We start from the raw sequence: 20,541 nt of genomic DNA on the forward strand, positions 1-20,541 counted from the left end.
GAAGGAAACTGGCAGTTTGGTGGAGAAACCCCGTTCTGGTAAGCCATCAGTCAGTGATGAGTCTGTAGAGGCCATACGGATAGCTACCTAAGGAGCCCTAAAAAATCTGTGTGTGAGCCCACATCGAACTGCACTGAATAGCTATGAAACTGGGAGAGTTTTCCTTTTATTTGGTGCAGATTTCACATTTCTATCGTCTTTTGTTGCTTTCCTGTGACTGGTCAAAAGTGCACCATGACTTTACGGACACAGTGTATTAAGAATATAAGTATGTCTCAATAAAAATATTATTGCGTCGGCCTAGCGTGCGGAGGACCCGGGTTCGATTCCCGGCCAGGGCACACAGGAGAAGCGCCCATTTGCTTCTCCACCCCTCCGCCGCGCTTTCCTCTCTGTCTCTCTCTTCCCCTCCCGCAGCCAAGGCTCCATTGGAGCAAAGATGGCCCGGGCGCTGGGGATGGCTCTGTGGCCTCTGCCCCAGGCGCTGGAGTGGCTCTGGTCGCAACATGGCGACGCCCAGGATGGGCAGAGCATCGCCCCCTGGTGGGCAGAGCGTCGCCCCTGGTGAGCGTGCCGGGTGGATCCCGGTCGGGCGCATGCGGGAGTCTGTCTGACTGTCTCTCCCCGTTTCCAGCTTCAGAAAAATGAAAAAAAAAAAAAATATATATATATATATATATATTATTTGTTATTGATTTGAAATTCAAATTTAATGTGTGTCTTGTGTTTTTTCCTAAAAACCCTACTTCTACTTGTGCCAAATAAGAAAGGTTGGAAACAAATGTGAAAAACCCCAAGCCACCTCCCTAAATCTTCATGTTCTTTTCCCTACTGTCAGCCCACAACGCTTCCCAGTGACTTTTCACCACAGTATTTTATCTGGCAAACCTACCAAATTCCTTGAGTGTGAAATATTTTCAGCAATGCCAAGTAACCTCATAAATCTAAGATCTCTGACAAATCCATTGAAGGAAATACAACAAAAGTAATTCCTGATTACTTTCAGCATAGCCAATATTCAAAAGAGAATTATTACAGTTATATACATATACTATATGACTATATGGCACAGTTAATGACTAAAATCAGGCAAAGTTCTATAGTTGATAATAAAACTTAAAGAATTATATATTTTTAATTTTGTCAACCCTCTTAGATAAATTAAATCTTTCTCTACAATTCCAACTTTATTAATTTTATAGGAATTCCCTAAGCTATACATTTCATATCAAGGACTTAGGTATACTATCTGTTTTGCAATAATATATGAGATTGAGTAAAAAAGCTTTAATTGAATGTATCATAATAGTTTTGAAGAAAGAAGCATTTGTAAATCTTAATTATATAAAGATGTTTTTCTATGAGAAACAAGATTGTAGGGTTATGAGTTTAGCCATACAAACACACTTGTTAATTATGTAATTAATTATTTTTTTTTAGAGAGGAAGGGAGACAGAGGGGGCCGAGGAGATAGATGAGAAGCATCAACTGGTAAGAGCTTTACTTTAGTTGTTAGTTGATTGCTTCTAATACATGCCTTGACCAGAAGGCTCAAGCTGACCAGAAGGTTCAAACTAGCAACCGACCTTGGGCTCAAGCCAGTGAATTTGGGATCATGTTGATAATTCTGCACTCAAGCCAGCAACTCCACTCTCAAGCCGGCATGCCCACACTCAAGCTGGATGAGCTCGTGCTTTAGCCAGCTACCTTGGGGTGTCAAACTGGGGCCCTCAGCATCCCATGCTGATACTTAATCCACTGTGCCACCACTGGTCAGGCACACACTTGTTAATTTTTGACTACTAAATAAAATTTGTATAAAGCTTACATAATAAAGTAAACAGGTGACCCACAGAACACTTGACAAACATTCACAGAAAATTTCTATCCCAGATATAACTTTTGTTTGTATTAATTTAGAAAATATTTTAATGTCAAAACTAGTGACTCAGTATTTTTGGTGAGCTCTAACTTAAGAAATATTTATAGTTACAAAAATAAATCACTGATTACAAAACCTTACCAACCTCAATTAAATTTTAGATTGAATTTTCCCCTAACAAATTAAATAAAAAACAAAAAAGCCAGATAAAGCACTTATCAGACCCAGGAACAACAGAGGAGAGTTGAATTTCCTCAGCAGGAAAAGACAACGATGAGCTATATTTCAAAAGAAAAGCAATCAGCAGAGCTTTGAAATCGAACTGCTGGGTCAAGCTTTGCCCTTTGCCACATGCAGTTCAAGACCAGAGCCCAATGCTTGCCTTGCAACCCTAAGAACTATCCTTGAATAAAATCTCTCATAGCAAGAGTTTTCCATGTTCATTTATTTGGGATCCGAGCAGCGACTGCTCCTGAAATGAGAAATGGACCACTCCATATACCGGCCGAGAGCAGCACAAAGGTAAAGAACCACTTAATAGGGAGGACCTCTCTGAGGACTCAGACTAGTGGCTGTCTAGGACAGAAAAAGACTACATGAATATTTAGTGATATGTTTATGGCTCTAGTGGCAAAGTGACACTTGGTGACACTTGGAAACTAAACTGATATGAGAGTTAATTTAAACTGATCTAGAGTCAAATACCAAATAATTTACATTGATGAGCTCCAATGAAATGAAGAAGCTTTGTTATCAGCAGCAGGACTCCAGCCAGGAATGGTGACAAGCCACAAGGAATGAAAAGTCAATTTACTTGAAATGACCTGACAGAAGTGCCATCTAACTGAATAAAGAAACACACTCCCGGATTTCTTAACAAGAGGATGACAGGCTTCAAAGATATGGTGACTGGATGAATGTGCAGAAACTAAGAAATCATGTTTCTTTGTCAAATATTTAAGAAAAAGTCTACTGTCTAATGGAATGAAATGTTCCAAAAGGTACTTCAGATAACTGTGTCTGCTGTATGATCTGTTATCATGACCTTCAAAATATATGTCATAAACATATTTTTTAAAATCTGAGAAAGACTTAAAAATTTAAAATTTAAAGTAAAATAAAAAGTACCTACCAATCTGGGGCAATAAATAAAATAATCAATTGCCAGTGACTTTAAGATTAGCTGCTTTTTTGCCTGACCAGGTGGTGGTGCAGTGGATAGAGCGTCGGACTGGGATGCGGAAGGACCCAGGTTCAAGACCCCAAGGTCGCCAGTTTGAGCACGGGCCCATCTAGTTTGAGCAAGGTTCACCAGCTTGGACCCAAGGTCACTGGCTCGAGCAAGGGGTACTTGGTCTGCTGAAGGCCCACGGTCAAGGCACATATGAGAAAGCAATCAATGAAAACTAAAGTGCCACAACAAAAAACTAATGATTGATGCTTCTCATCTCTCTCCATTCCTGTCTGCCCGTCCCTGTCTATCCCTATCTCTGACTCTCTCTCTGTCTCTGTTAAAAAAAAAAAAAGATTAGCTGCTTTTTAACAGTTACATACAGGAAAGAAGGACCACCTTTGTAGTTCATATCAACATACATTTACAGGGCACCTACTATGTGTAAGCCATCATGATAGACATTTTGGTTTCTTTTTCTCATCTGGCAAATAAACTTTATTTAGGGCCTCAATTTTCTTTGATAAGAGTTATATGAAACACTGTGCTGGAAATGATTGTTGAGGCTTAAGGATAAGCTCAGCAAAAAGGTTTTGTGACTGATCAATGATGTCTTCCACAGGCACTGGCTGGAAACAGTGGTGGTATGTGGCTGTGCATTGAGATCACTGGAAAATAACAAATGACCCTTTGGATCAAACTATTCAGTCCAGGACTCTATTGATGAAAGATATGCAAGGATGTATTCTGAGAAAATCATAGATGTCTAAATTTAATGGATTAGGGATATACTTAAAACATAGATGTAAACTAGGTGACATTTATACTGGTACTAAATATATTAATCCGTAGCCAGCCTCTGGCCCTCTGTGACATAAGAAACAGTGACCTTCTCAGGTAAGAAGTTAAAAGTCCTCTACTTGACCAGTTGGACAAGTTAATAGACAGTATAAGAGATTGTAAATTACAAGACAGTACCGAGTTCTTACTGAGTCCATTTTATTGGCACTTAAGAAAATTGTTTGGTTTTAAAAAAGCAAGATCCCTGTTTATACAAAAATAAGAAAAAATTAGCCCTTGCCAGGTAGCTCAGTTGGTAAGAACATGGTCCCAATGTGCCAAGGTTGTGGGTTTGATCTCCAATCAGGGTACATACAAGAATCAACCAATGAGTGTATAAATGAATGGAACAACAGATAGATGTCTCTATCTCTGTCTCCCTCCCCCCCCTTCCTCTTTCTCTCTAAAAGAAGGAGGAGGAGGGGATAAGGAGGAGGAGAACAAGAAGAAGGAGAAATACCATCTACCAAATTATGTTCAGGGGGATGTGTGTACTGAAATGTACCTTGACAGTGTCTCCATAGAGGAAACTTAGACTTTTAGGTCAAAGTAAAATCTTCCCATCTTGACTAGATTCTCTTAAATTAATCTGGACAGAATAGATATGCCATTGTTGCATATCTATTTTTTTCAAATTGTTTCTTTTAAAGCTGTGGAGTTAGCCTCTTCAGTGGTTTGAGAGAGTGCTCAATTTAGGATGAAGAAAGCATACATCACTTATTCACCCAAAGCAAAAATTTAACTGAATCATTCTATATTGTTACCTGATTAAAATGTGAATATTGCTATTTATACTCTAAATTTCAATCTAATTTTGAAAAGCAAACCCTTAATATACTTTGATAATTACAAGCACTACACATTAGCTAGGCTATAGTGACAACAATGACATTCATTTGGTAACTGCTACCCAACAGAGGTGATGAAGGTCGGTTGAGGCCCTGGGCACAGAAGATAATATTGGGCCCCTTACATTAGAAAAAAAGTGTCAAGTTGGGGTTTTGTGGGGCCTTTCAGAAGTTGGGGCCCAGGGCGCGTGCCTGGTGCACCCACTGTTAAATCCACCTCTGCTACCCAGACTATCTTTCACCCTTTGCCCACAGGTGCTATATATTGGTACCTGTGCTCTTGCTTGAGGCAACATACCCTGCATTATCTAAGTCCTATCATTTAACAGGTCCTCTGCAACTATATCTAAATTATTTTCTGTAGCAGAACCATGCAGTGCTCAGGCTTTGTCTTCATTCTTGTGATATTCAGACGTTATTGCTAGAGACCTTTCAACTCAAGTCCTGGGCAGGGGCCCTGCCTGTGCAGGGCTTCACTTGGGCCATCTTGGGTTGTGGCCCACTCTCTAGAGAAGAAAGCTGATGAGTCCCTGGAAACACATCCACCACAACTATGTTCCAGGAACCTGGGATCACCCAGACAGAGCTCCAGGTTCCCCAGAATTTCCCCAGGAACTCCACATGCCCCAAACCCACTACCAGAATATGAATGGGCTTCTTCCCCAGATTTGGCCTCCTCTGGGTGTACTTCTGGGTGGGGGTGTTTGTGAGGCTGTGGACAGACTCAGGAATGTGCAGGCTGAGAAGTTCACATGTGTGCAAACCAACCACAGTGCACAGAAGGGTAGGAGAGTCGGGGGAATGAAAGCAGGCAGCTCCAATCTCTTCTAATCTCCTTCTAGACTTAGTTTCAACTAGGTTGGATCCTGGCTGTGATTTACCACCTACTGAAAGCAGCATCCTCTTCCTGTACCACCAAGGTCCTCAGCATCCAGACACCGAGGAAGATACTGAGTGAAGGCTATTTTATTACTTAGTCAACTCTAAACCTGGGTTTCCCAGGCCAGTGTTTTACCGGAGAAGTAAGAAGGCCCAGGCACAGCCACTGCATTGTAGACTGCATTGTAGAACGCTGTCCTCCTTCTCACACTGGGGAGTATCCATGGGAGTCAACTGACTTAGGTTCAGTATGTATTTCCAACGGGACTGAATTAAAGATTGAGTTGCTGGAACTAAATATAAACACGTTCTGTTACTCCAGAATCTGTATTATAGAACCAAAGGCATGAGGTCCAAAATGAACTGTTTCCTTACTCATAAGTTATTAATTTTCAGTGACACTAAAGAAGAGGAAAGAGGACAACACATTTCCAAGAGGGTTTTATTCAGCTTGAGCTTCTAGATTGATTTGCTCATCTTCATGATGTGTCCCTAGTCATGGTCATCCCTGTCCCATGAATGAGAGCATGCTCTCCTGGGGTAGAAAATAGGCCCTTTACTTTGGCTCTCTGCCTACTTTCAACATGGCCAACCAATGGCTTCAGTGGTAAATGAAGTCTTGCAATTGATAGGACATTTCCCAAAACATACCTTGCAGCACCATTTGTACAACAGGGTCCCTTGAAACAGACAGACCTGAGCTGAAACCCTAGTTCTGCTCCTAGCTGTGCAATGCAAGCTACAAAAACTCTCTCACAAAGTTTCTAAATCTTTCTGAGCCCCATGTTGCTCACTTGTCAAATGGAAATAATATTGTCTACACTAATCTGTTTAGGTGAAGGTTAAGTGAGATATATATATCACTTGTTCATATCAATTACCTTACTGGTATAAAACAATATCTGATAAATGAAGTAGTATAAAATAAATATCCATCAGTCCCTGCTGAGATCAATAATTGAAAAAAAATAAATTATAGAAAAGACAAGTATCTTATATAGAGTAATTCTAGGTAATATATATATATGTAGCTACTTCCCTATTATTATATATATATAATTTAACATAGTGCCTGATACATGATAAACATTTAATACATGTAGCATTTTAAAAGTATCAAAGAATAACAGCAACAGGAAAAGAAACCATAAGAATGTAGATTAATTAAAAATATTTTTTCAACAACTAAGCCAGAACAAGTTACCATGGAAACTATGCTGTTACTCCAAACATCCTGCTTGGTTTGGAAATTCTCGCCCAGCATCCCAACACACATTCCTTAGACTGTGGCACTGGTGGCAAATCATTTGAGAGTGGGTTTGATTTTGGAAAACCACCAAATATCATTTAATAGAAAATAAAATAAAAACACTGTATTAAATGTCAATTTTTTATTAAAAAACAAAGTATGACTATGTGGTAGTGAAATTAATTTTCTCTCTCTAACTGCCAGAATGATTGCTCTAAAATGTCAAACTGATCTTGTTTCTTTCCTGCTGAAAACTCTTCAATGAGTCTCTGCTGCCTTTAGAATCAAGTTTAGCACAAGTGACCTTGGTGGTCTGGCCCCTGCTGCCTTGTGCCCAGCCTCTGCCCTGTGTGCCTTTTTGCTCTAGCTGTACTTAGATGCCAGGACTGCCCTGAACAGCATGGTACCTCAGCCCTGCTTCTGCCTACCACTTTCCTTCTGCCTAGAGTACGCCTGCTATTTGTCTTTCAAAACTGTAGAGACCTTTGCCACTCGTCACTAAGATGTTATTTTCTCCACAAAGCAGTACTGACTGAACTCTCCATAGGTGATCCTCCTCCATGCTTTCCAACCTTGTACTGGCCTGTCTCCTGGAACTCGCGAACCCTGATGGAACCACAATTTCATTTATCTCTATCCTCAACTAGACAAAAATTACTGAAAGTCAGGCACAATGGCTTGTGAAGTAGACATATTGTCTACTCCATGTTGTTTTGGTGAGGATTGAGTAAGTTCTTAGTACATAGCAGGTGATCCACTTTTTACATTATGATTATTTCTTACAAATCTCACAGTTTCCATTAGATTATTTCATAAATATTTAAACAATGTTAGTATTACTAGAATACATGTGTAGGCTCCATTGTTGACTATTTCTGTAAGAAAACACCACTTGTTCATATCAATTACCTTACCGGTATAAAACAATATCTGATAAATGAAGTAGTATAAAATAAATATCCATCAGTCCCTGCTGAGATCAATAATTGAAATAAATAAATAAATTATAGAAAAGACAAGTATCTTATATAGAGTAATTCTAGGTAATATATATATGTAGCTACTTCCCTAAAAGGTTGAGTACAACTCTTCACTCCTTAAGTGTGACTGTGCCCAGATACTTCCTCCCAAGAAGTACAGTGTGGAAAGTGGAGGTGAAGAGTAGGTTTACAGTGGGGAGACCCAACAAACACGACCTTGGCCAGGCGTTCAGGGTCAGCATCAGCAATGGTGAGTCATACTGAAACTGTGTACCCTTGAAATGATGTGATGAAGATGGCACTTTCCCTCTGTGGTCTTCTCAAAACCCCGTACTCACAGTCTAATCCTGAGAAAAACATCAACCAAATCCCAAGAGGAACATTTTTACAAAATATCTGACCTATTAAGGTTATCAAAAAAAATAAAAAAGAAAGTCTGAAAAACTGTCACAGACAAGAGGAGCCTAAGGAAACATGATGACTAAATGTAGTAGGGTATTCTGGATGAGATTCTGTAACAGAAAAATCATATTAGGTAAACATTAAGGAATCTCAAGAAAACATAGACTTTAATAATAATGGAGCAATGTTAATTTATGAATTATAACAAATATACAAACTAATGTAATATGTTAATAATTAGGGAAACTCATGTAGGGTACATGGGGAACTCTGTACTAGCTTCCTAATTTTTCTGCAAATCTCATACTGGCCCTAAAAAAACAAAGTGTATTTAAAAAAATGTATCTAACTGATTTTTTTTTTAGTGACAGAGAATCAGAGAGAGGGATAGAGAGGGACAGACAGACAGGAACGGAGAGAGATGAGAAGCATCAATCATTAGTTTTTTGTTGCGACACCTTAGTTGTTCATTGATTGCTTTCTCATATGTGCCTTGACCATGGGGCTGCAGCAGACCGAGTAACCCCTTGCTCAAGCCAGCGACCTTGGGTCCAAGCTGGTGAGCTTTGTTCAAACCAGATGAGCCCACGCTCAAGCTGGTGACCTCCGGGTCTCAAACCTGGGTTTTCCGCATCCCAGTCCGATGCTCTATCCACTGTACTACTGCCCAGTCAGGCTATCTAACTGATTTGTAGTGTAAATTCTGCCACTTCTCACAAAACACTCTAATTATCACTAAAACTGATAACTGACTACTAGATTCTGGGAAGAATTTTCATCAATTTTAAGGCAGATGCAGCTAGATTGAGAAAAATAACTGGCAGCTTAACCATGTTCCCACTCTGAAATAAAGCAGTGCCCTTGGAATGAAAGAAGACAGGGCATTGTCCGCAATGCAGTCCCCTGGCCCGAAAGAAGACGGGCAGGAGGGTATTGTTCCCTCCTCACTGTCAGGGCTCTCACTGAGAGACTCATGATCTGTCCCAACCAGAAAATTAATCAGTTGACCTTTTACTGAATGGCAGCTGTTTTTGAAATATTGGCCTTCATCTTGGGGGATAGAGTCACTGCAAATAAAGCATTGAATGATGGAGGATGTTATAATACAAGTAACAATTACTATTGGCAATTTATGAGCACTGTGTTAAAGACTAGTAGCCTTATTTCATGTCATCCTCATAACAATTCCACAGGGTTGGGAAGTGCAAACAGAGAAATTAACTGACTTGCCAAGAGATACACAGATAAAACGTGGCAGATCTAGAATTAAAATCCTAACTGTTGATGTTTCATTGAGTTGTACACCTGAAACCTGCATGGTTTTGTAAACCAATGTCACCCCAATAAATTCAATAAAAAAAATCCAAAAAAAATTTAAAAATCAAGAAGTAAAAAATATAAATTAAAAAATAAAATCCTAACAATTTAAAGATCACACTTTTAACCATTTCACTGTACTTCTTAAGAAAAGAAACCCACCTTAGTAGCAAATATATGCTGAGATTTGAGATTCTTATTGTTCATTAACTGTGATCTTTATTTGTACTTTATTGTATTTGATTCACTCAACAAATTTTTTATGCATGTCTACTCTGTGTCTGCTCTTATGCAGGTACTGGACACACAGTGGTGAACCAGACACACAGACACCTTCTTACACATAAGGGATCCAGTCCACTGGCTTGGGAAAGACTGTACCATTTCAGCCTAAGAGAATCACACTAGATCCATACCTACACACTAGATGAGAATTAGCCTAAGAACGAGCATTGGTTCGCTCCCATTTTGTTTATCTAAGAAAGGGGATTCTGTAGTACCTGCATGGATAGCCAGAGAGGCTCAGGGCCACTCACAAAGTCTTGCCAGTCAGTACACACTGAAGTTCAAGGGGAAGGGGGCACCATCCTGAAAAGTCAGAAAATGTATCTCTGATCATAATTTTAGGTGAGGGCCATTACCTTCATGTCTTTAATAAGCTACATGAAGGAAGAGCCTCACTGAAAATGAAGCAGAAAACCATACAGTAAAATAAGTTAAGATGAAATTTTAAAAGAAACAAATGGAAGAGGGACATACCAAAGCTCAAGTCTCACTTTTTCAGGAAGGCTCTCTAGGATGTACCTGTAGTAGCCCCTGTTTATAATCACTCTTTAGGAAAACATCCTGCTTTGTTTCCTGTATAACACATTTGTTGACTTCTTACTGCCTGCCTTTCCCACTAGAACATGAGGTCGATGAGAATAGGAATATTATTTCTTTGTTCACTACTCAATCCTCAGTATCTAGAACAGCATTTACTACAAAATATTCACAACTATTTATTCAATGATTGAATATACAGACAAAACATGTAAATGGAGATAGATTAACATATGAAAAAATTTCAAGGAAACCCAAATTTTAACAGCAGAATTTAAATTGACACTGGAGTTAATAAAGATTATTTTTTAATGCAAGCACTCAGGATCAGCAAATCAATGGAAAAGAATAGACAGGCCCAAAATGGAGTGACACTTATAGAGTCATTTGTTTTTCAACAAAGTGCCAAAGTTATCTAATGAAGAAAACTGATATTTTTTAGTAAATGATATAAATTTAAAAAATAAACCTCAACTGCTACTATATACAAAAATGAATGAGATGGATCATAGAGTGAAATGTAAAAGTTAAAACCATAAAGCTAGTAGAGGAAAAGATAGAAAAATATATTCTTCAGTTGTGGGCACCCAAAGTTTCTTAGATCACAGAAAGCAATAACCTTAAAAATTTTTTAATAATAAATTAGACTTCATCAAAACTAAAAACATCTGTTCATCAAAAGATACCGGTAAGAAAATGAGTGAGCAAGATCCAACCAGGTTTGGAGAAAATATTGATAATACACATATCTGACCAAACACTGGTATCCAGGATATGTGAAGAGTTCCTACTACTCAATAATATAAAGGCAAGCAATCCAATTAAAGTGGCAAGAATCTGGACAGTTCATAAAAGAAGATATAGGAATAGTAAATAAGTACATGAAAAAGTATGTAACATTATTAGTCATCAGGGAAATGAAAATTAAAACCACAATAAAATATCATTAACAACCTACCAAAATGGCTAAAATTAAAAACAATAATGATTGCTTTTCAGCCTTTTGGCTAAGATCAAATATAGTAACTCTTCTTATTGGTTTAAAAACAATGACCACGCCAGATATTGATGAGACTGTGGAGTAACTAAATCTTTAATAGCTACTTGGTAGGAAAGTGCTATGATATGATCACATTGGAAAACAAACAAATAAACAAACAAACAATATCTGGCAGTTTCCTGTGAAACTAAATATACATTGACCTTGAGACCCAGTAATTCTAATACTGGGTATTAATTCAAGAGAAATAAAAGCATATATTCACAAAAATAATTGTACAAAAATGTTCACAGCAGCTTTATTCAGATAGCTCCAAAGTAGAAACAACAATGTATTGATCAATAAGAGGATGAATAAACAAGAGTGTGGTAGATTCCCACAATGGACTACTGTTTGGCAATTAAAACTGGATAAAGAAGATGTGGCACATATACACTATGGAATACTACTCAGCCATAAGAAACGATGACATCAGATCATTTACAGCAAAATGGTGGGATCTTGATAACATTATAAGGAGTGAAATAAGTAAATCAGAAAAAAACAAGAACTACATGATTCCATACATTGGTGGAACATAAAAATGAGACTAAGAGACATGGACAAGAGTGTGGTGGTTACCAGGGGTGGGGGGAGGGAGGACAGGGGGAGAGTTAGGGGGAGGGGGAGGGGCACAGAGAACTAGATAGAGGGTGGCGAAGGACAATCTGACTTTGGGCGAGGGGTATGCAACATAATTTAATGACAAAATAACCTAGACATGTTTTCTTTGAATATATGTACCCTGATTTATTAATGTCATCCCATTACCATTAATAAAAATTTATTTAAAAAAAAAAAAAAAAAAAAGAAAAAACTTACATAGCCAACATAGATAAATATCAAATGTATTGTGCTGGTTAAAAGAAGTCTTATAAAAAAGGGTATATAATATATAATTCAATTTATGTGAAATTATAAATAAGTAAAACTAATTTATGGTGGAAAAATCAGAACAGTAGTTGTCTTTGGGATGCTGGAGGGTTCCTCTGGGAAGAGGCATGGGGGAACTTGCCAGGTGATGATATAGCAAGATATATTTCTTGTTGAGAAATATAATTTTAAGCTAATAAGCTTTGAGGTGATTTGATAAGCAAGAATCTATATCTAAATCAGTATTAGAAATATAAATTTATTAATACAGAAAAATATAAATAGTTCTTCTTGAAAAAGTAACTGCATGTGTGAAATAACACTTTACTAATGATAATGTAATTAAAATCCTATAATATATGAACAAAAACTAGCAAACTGCAGATAAGCACATACTCAATTAATTTTCTTACAGAGCCAGGAGTTAAATGATACTAGTTCATTTTAGTCTTTATTAATTAGAAAAATATTGATTAAAGAATGCTTTTGTAAAAGAAAATAAGCATGTTAAATAACTTACATTTCACTGGAGTAAAATAAAATCAAGCAAATATTTCAAACTAAGAAGATTTCAAAGTAAAAAGCCATCAAATTTAAAAAAAGTATTTTTAAATTTGTAAAAAACAACTTTCAGTAGTAAACCTGTTTCTGCAAATAATATGGAATCAAAAATGTATAAAGCAAGAAATATTAACTATTCAAGGAAAGAAATTGATGATAACAGACTATCACTATGTTCAAATCCCTTACTGATAAAATACCATGTAATTATAAGAAAAAAAACACTAATGCTAATGAATTTATATCAATCAGTGTGGAAAGTAAAAAGAATTGGCCAGAGGTTTCCACTTCAGATAGAATACAATCTTAAAAGATTGTTACTATCTTCATAACAACCAAAAAGAGACAAAATAAACTTCATACTTCATTTTAAAGCTGTCAAAGTATAAGTGGTGAATACCAAGAAATCCAAGTGAACTAAATTCCAGTCAGGAGCAGTCCTTTGCAAATGAATAAAGAGCAGTGACTGCTTTCATACCAGGACCAAAGGCTTACAGATGTAAGATGAGCCTATCAGCAGAGTGACCACTGAAAGGAAGAAAACCAGGCCAGTTTTTAACAGCAGTGTGGGCTGTCATGACAAACTGGTATCTGGAAGAGCCACATGCAAGAGTAACTCTCTTGGCTTAAAATTTTCTACTCTGTGGGAAGTTTGCTATCAAAGTGGTAGTGAGTACAGGGCTGGAAAATAGAAACCTTATGTTCTTACACATTAGTTAGGTTTTAGGCTTTGCGAGAATAGAATCCAAAAATAAACTGGAATGAACTGAAGTTGCAACTCAAACTCCTTCCAGACAATCAGTATAGCTTGAGTGTTTAGGGTTGGGATGAAGGGCAAAGGGAGATGTTCATAATCTCTTTAAAACTATAAATGAACTGAAGTAATGAAAGCTCCAGCTGATTGCTAGCTAAGTACTACAAATGGTTGAATTCAAATGATCAGACCCTTCTTCTAGCTGCCTCTTATAAAAAAAAAACCCATGTATCATCTCTATGAAAAAAAGGACACAACAGAAAATATTATTTAACCCAAACAGTATCTAATAAAACTTTTATCTGTTTTTTTCTTCTATATCAGATGTTTAGTATGCAATAAATATTTATGAAGACATGCAAAGAACAGAAAAATATGACCTTTAGTCAAGAGAGAAAGCAATCAATACAGGCACACTCATTAATGCACCTAATGTTAGAATTAAAGACTGGGGATACAAAATAACTTGTGAAGAATTGTATGCTACAATTTTTTGAGAAAAAAAAGTTAACAGTTGGGAAGTTTCAGGAGAGGTATGAAAGCTCATTAAAAAAAGAAAACAAGTAAAACTATCTACAACTCATATATACACTATTAATACAACATAATACAATTAAATATCAGAGATGAATGGAACTTATAGATGACTAGTCAGAAGAAATGAATCAGAAAGTTCAAAAGAAAATCTCTAAATTGAAGCACAAAGAAAAAGAAAACTAGGTCCAGAAAGAGAGAGGGAGACTAGGAAAAAATATTTATTTGAAGAGATATTAACCAAATATTTTCTGAAATTAATGAAAGTTATCAATCCTTTGATCAAAGAAACTCAATAAGCTTCAAGCAGAAGGAATAGGAAAAAATACACATCCAGGAACTTCATAGTCAAATGACTACAAACAAAGATAAAAAAAACATTAAAAAGATAAATACACACTACATTTAGGGAAATGACAAGAATGATGGCAGATATTTCATTAGTAACAGTGGAAGTCAGAGACAGTGACATCTTAAGAGGGCTGAAATGACTTAAAATATATATATATATATATCAACCCAAATTATAAGCTGGTTAGCCCCAAGCAGTAAGTTACCACTGATTTTTTTTATTCTAAATACTTTTTTACATCTTCTATAATAATACTTAGCTTTTATAACTTAAAAACATTTTAAACCCCAAATAATGTCATATTTGGGTCATATTAAATATAAAAAATAATAAGAAAACAATTTGACTAATCTTTATCCAAATTTTCAGATCTATAAAGGATTAGTACTATGCTTTTACTAGTGTTTGTAAAATATTCATAAAAATCTGAAGCTTCAAAAAGAGAGAGTCAACTAGGAATACATACTGGGGATCACTGGTTAAATAGCTGAAATTGCTCAGGGGAAAAGTGTATGGAAAGACAATAAAAGCAAATAGACCAGGTGACCTTGAAGAATATTTAGAAGAGGGGTTAGTAGAGTAGATTAAGAATGAATAATCAGGCCCTGGCCAGTTAGATCAGTGGTAGAGCATCAGCCTGGCATGTGGAAGTCCTAGGTTTGATTCCCAGTCAGGACCCACAGGAAAGGAGCCCATCTTCTTTTCCACCCTTCCCTCTCTCTTTTCTCTCTATCTCTCTCTTCCTCTCTCTCTCTTCCCCACCCACAGCCAAGGCTCTATTGGAGCAAGGTTGGTCTGGGTGCTGAGGATGGCTCTATGGCCTCCACCTCAGGCGCTAGAATGGCTCCGGTTGCAATGGAACAACACCCCAGATGGGCAGAGCATCGCCCCCTAGTGCGCTTGCTGGGTGGACACCAGTCTGGTGCATGCAGGAGTCTGTCTCTCTGTCTCCCTGCTTCTCCAGAAAAATACAAAAAAAAAAAAAAAAAAAAGATCAGACATTGGCCAGTTGGCTCAATGGTAGAGTGTTGGCTGGCATGTGGATGTCCTGGGTCTAACTCCCAGTCAGTGCACAGAGGAGAAGTGCCATCTGCTTATTCACCCCCTCCCTCTCACTTCTCTCTTTCTCTCTTCCCCTTCTGCAACCGGGTTCAATAGGAGTGAGTTGGCCGCAGGTCCTGAGGATGGCTCCATGGCCTCTGCCTCAGGTGCTAAGAAGAGCTCAGTTGTTAAGCAAAAGAGCAACACCCCAGATGGGCAGAGCATCACCCCCACAGTGGGCTTGCCAGGTGGATCCCAGTAGGGGAGCATGTGGGAGTCTGTCTCTGCCTCCCCTGCTCTCACTGAATTGAAAAAAATAAAAAAGAATGAATGATCACAGAAGGGCCACTTAGGTATGGGGTCATTGAAGCCAAGGAAGGCTGTAGTAGAAATGCCCCCATATAGCCAGTTGCCTGGAATTTATAGAATTCATTTAAGAAATTATAAACTGGCAATCACAGTTTTCAATGCTATTTCACAAGACTATGTCCTAATTTGTAAAAATGGTGCTTACAGTAGCTGTTAGCAAGTCACAGAATGCTTTAGTGACCAACTAGGTATTTAATTAGGTATGAAATTAGGTTTAATCATTCATTAATAAATAAATGAATAAACAACATTAATAAATAAATGAATAAACAACATTAATAAATAAATATTTATTGAGTACCTACTATGTGTCAGGTGGAATAGAAAGTGTTTCTCTTTTTACTAAAGAAAACAGAATAAATTATAGACAAAATTCTAGTAAATTACATGATGAGTGGTGTAAAACTGTGGCCCTGTTTCTGGTTTTCAGGTTCAGCCAGCTTTGTTTTGGCCATGAAATTAGTTATTTACAGGCTAATTACCATAGTAGACTGATTATTTTCTGTTCTCGTGAAAGGAGGAAGGTCAACAGCATGAACAGATAAGAGGGGTTAAGGATGAAGAATGAGGACTGAGCATGGGTGTTATGGATAACCTAGCCTCCTCGAAAGAGAGGTGAGAATAGTGGCTATGAAGGGGTTCAAAGAATGAATGGGTATATCAAGGAAGAAAAAGATAGCATCCTTTAGCCCAGGGGTCCCCAAACTACGGCTCGCGGGCCACATGCGGCCCCCTGAGGCCATTTATCCAGCCCCCGCTGCACTTCTGGAAGGGGCATCTCTTTCATTGGTGGTCAGTGAGAGGAGCATAGTTCCCATTGAAATACTGGTCAGTTTGTTGATTTAAATTTACTTGTTCTTTATTTAAATATTGTATTTGTTCCGTTTGTTTTGTTTTTTTACTTTAAAATAAGATATGTGCAGTGTGCATAGGGATTTGTTCATAGTTTTTTTTTTATAGTCCGGCCCTCCAAAGGTCTGAGGGACAGTGAACTGGCCCCCTGTGTAAAAAGTTTGGGGACCCCTGCTTAGCCCAACCTCATTTTATCTACTCTCTTCAACCTAATTGAACAAATATTTACACAGTAAATACACTATTCTCCAATACTGTGTCTGCCTTTAGTGAAAGAAAGACTTGAAGAAATGATCTCAGGAATGGATGCTCTTACAAATGGTCCTCACTTTGCACTGTGCATCAGAATCACCAGGAGAACTTTTTAATAAATATATATGCTCAGTTCCTACTTCCAGATATACTAATTCAATTAGTTTAGAGAAGGGTCCCTGCATTAATATTTTTTTTAAAACTTCCCCTTTGATTCTAATGTGTGGTCTGTATTAGAATAAAGGCCAATCAGCATGTCATTGTTAGAACTTTCTTTAGGGAACAAAAAAAACAGCAAGTGAAAAATTGAAGCCTATACTATCTATTTAGTTTGTCTTTACTGTGCTATCCAAAGAAGTCCAAGAGAGGTGGCATGATTATTCTCATAGGGTCTTTTTAACGGCCATAATTAGATAATAATTTATAAACCAGTTCAATGAGCACCTGAAATTTTCACAAAGGAACAGCTCTCAACATGTTTTTGTTTTTTTAAAGTAACTTAGGATGTACTAGTAGCCACAATGGAGAACGAATTCCCACATAACCATTTCATGAAAGTAATTCCTTTGGGTTTTCTTTTCTCCTTGTAAAAAACGAAATGTTTAGATAATTCAACATGTTTTCAGTAAAGAAAAATTGACATGTGGGAGTGCTGGTGTGTTATACTCGGCTTTGTAATTAATAATCTGTATTCTTTGTAGCTGTGATTAAACATTGGTCTTCTGAGGGCTGATATTTATCATTTAGATAATCACTAGATCATGATCTGACAGTAACTTGGTCTGAAAAAATTATTTTGGTAGACAGGATATTTAAATGGTCTGCCTTTATAGTCGCGACCACAGGCACTATATTCTGAACAGGGATGCTAGGCCATGCAGGCCTGATATGGAAGACCTGGAAGGAAGACGCCCCAAACCAGCCCTGTCACCTCCAAATTAAGGTGCCTGAAGCGCAGCTTTGCACTGAGTAAAAAAAAAAAAAAGTAAGACTTCATGAAAGAGCATATACTGAGAATTTCTTAGGAATTCTTCAGGGTTCCTCCCTGACAACTCACTTGTAGAACCTAATATGTATTTCCGCAGAGTACAGTGTAGGTCAGGGGTCCCCAAACTACGGCCTGCGGGCCACATGTGGCCCCCTGAGGCCATTTATCCTGCCATCGCAGCACTTCTGGAAGGGGCACCTCTTTCATTGGTGGTCAGTGAGAGGAGCATAGTTCCCATTGAAATACTGGTCAGTTTGTTGATTTAAATTTACTTGTTCTTTATTTTAAATATTGTATTTGTTCCCGTTTTGTTTTTTACTTTAAAATAAGATATGTGCAGTGTGCATAGGGATTTGTTCATAGTTTTTTTTTTATAGTCCAGCCCTCCAACGGTCTGAGGGACAGTGAACTGGCCCCCTGTGTAAAAAGTTTGGGGACCCGTGGTGTAGGTAATAGTACCTGATTCGTGCCTAAATATTCTAAAAGTTAGTGCACAGAAAAGAGAGCTGCTTTGAGGAGGACCTGCATTTGTATAATCTAATGGTTGGAGACCTGTGAATTTTCCCATGAGGCAAATGAACCTGTGAAAGATATCCAGGCTTAAAATGACTTGACCATAAAAGCAACACCAGTATCTATCAACAGATAAATGAATAAACAAAATGTAGTAAATACTAACATGGAATATTATTCAGTTGTTCAAAGAAAGAAAATCCTGTGTCCGTAAAGTCATGGTGCACTTTTGACCAGTCACAGGAAAGCAACAAAAGACGATAGAAATGTGAAATCTGCACCAAATAAAAGGAAAACCCTTCCAGTTTCTGTAGGATGATGTGGCAGCATGTGTGCATGCGCAGATGATGACGTAACACCGTGTATACAGCGGAGCAGCCCATAGCCATGCCAGTCGAGATGTGGATGGTACAGAGGAAAGTTCAGTGTGTTCTGTGGCTCACTAAATTCGAATCCGTGACCAAAGTGCAACGTGAATATCGGCGTGTTTATAATGAAGTGCCACCACTTAGGAATAACATTACTCTGTGGGATAAGCAGTTGAAGGAAATCGGCAGTTTGGTGGAGAAACCCCATTCTGGTAAGCCATCAGTCAGTGATGAGTCTGTAGAGGCTATACGGATAGCTACCTAAGGAGCCCTAAAAAATCTGTGTGTGAGCCCACATTGAACTGCACTGAATAGATATGAAACTGGGTGAGTTTTTCTTTTATTTGGTGCAGATTTCACATTTCTATCATCTTTTGTTGCTTTCCTGTGACCGGTCAAAAGTGCACCATGACTTCACAGACACACTGTATAACATGGATGAATCTTGAAGACATATGCTCAGTGAAATAAGCCACAAAAAGACATACAAGTCACATGAGGACAAATACTATGATTCTACTTGTAGTAGCCCTCCTCTTGCCCATGGGGAATATGTTTAAAACCCCCAGTGGAGGAATAGAAACCCCCTGAAACCATGAATAGAACCAAACCTTATATGTACTATGTTTTTTCCTATACCTATATAGCTATGATAAAGTTTAATTTATAAACTGGGCACAATAAGGGATGAACAACAATAACTAGTAATACAGTAAAACAATTTGTAACAATATACTCTAATAAAAGTTACATGAATGTGTGCCTGACCATTGGTGGTACACTGGATAGAGAGTTGACCTGGGACGCTGAGGTGCCAGGTTTGGAACCCTGAGGTCACTGTTTTGAGCGCCAGTTCATCTGGCTTGAGCATAGGCTCACCAGCTCAAGCGCAGGGTTGCTGACTTGAGTGTTGGATCATTAATGTTATTCCATGTCGCTGAGCTTGAGCCCAAGGTCACTGGCTTGAGCAAAGGGTCACTGGCTCAGCTGGAGCCCCCACCCCCACCCCCTGTAAAGGTATGTATGAAAAGCAAACAATGAACAACTAAAGTGATGCAAGTACAAGTTGATGCTTCTCATCTCTCTCTCCCCCCCACTCTGTCTTGCCAATAAAAATAAATGTTATATGAATGTGATCTCATTCTCTTAGCAACTTGCACAAACTTCTTTTGCCTTCTTCACAATTTCATGTATAGAAGATTGTTCTTATTGTAGATCTTAACAACCTCAGCACAATTTTTTTTTTTATTAAGAACTTACACCTTTTCACTTAAAGAAGATTTGACAACTTCTTGTTGGCTTATCCAAAATGCCAGCATCACTACTCTTGCACTTTGGAGCCATTAGTAAGTAAAACAAGGGTGACTTTAACACAGCATTGGGATACTGTGACAGTCAATCTGATAACTGAGGTGGCTACTAAGTGACAAATGAAGGGTAAGTGAATACACTGGACCAAGGGATGATTCACCTCCCAGGTGAGACAGAGAAGATGAGCATGAGATTCCATCAGACTACCCAGAACAGCACGCGATTTAAAACTTATGAATTATTTATTTCTGGAACTTTCCATTTAATATTTAGATTGTGGTTGACCGCCGGTAACTGAAACCATGAAACTGAAAAGCGAAACTGCAGAGTGGGGAAGAATGATT

At 37.9% G+C, this 20,541-nt stretch overlaps 1 protein-coding gene and 1 pseudogene across 3 annotated transcripts in view; one reads left to right on the top strand and one right to left on the bottom strand.

The window, feature by feature from the left end:
- Positions 1–20,541, bottom strand: part of PDE11A (phosphodiesterase 11A) — a 477,210-nt gene that overhangs the window by 170,499 nt on the left and 286,170 nt on the right. The window lies entirely within an intron of this gene.
- LOC136379161 (U2 spliceosomal RNA) lies at positions 11,378–11,495 on the top strand (annotated as a pseudogene).

The sequence above is a fragment of the Saccopteryx leptura genome, chromosome 7, assembly GCF_036850995.1.
Source record: "Saccopteryx leptura isolate mSacLep1 chromosome 7, mSacLep1_pri_phased_curated, whole genome shotgun sequence".
Taxonomy (NCBI): Eukaryota; Metazoa; Chordata; class Mammalia; order Chiroptera; family Emballonuridae; genus Saccopteryx; species Saccopteryx leptura.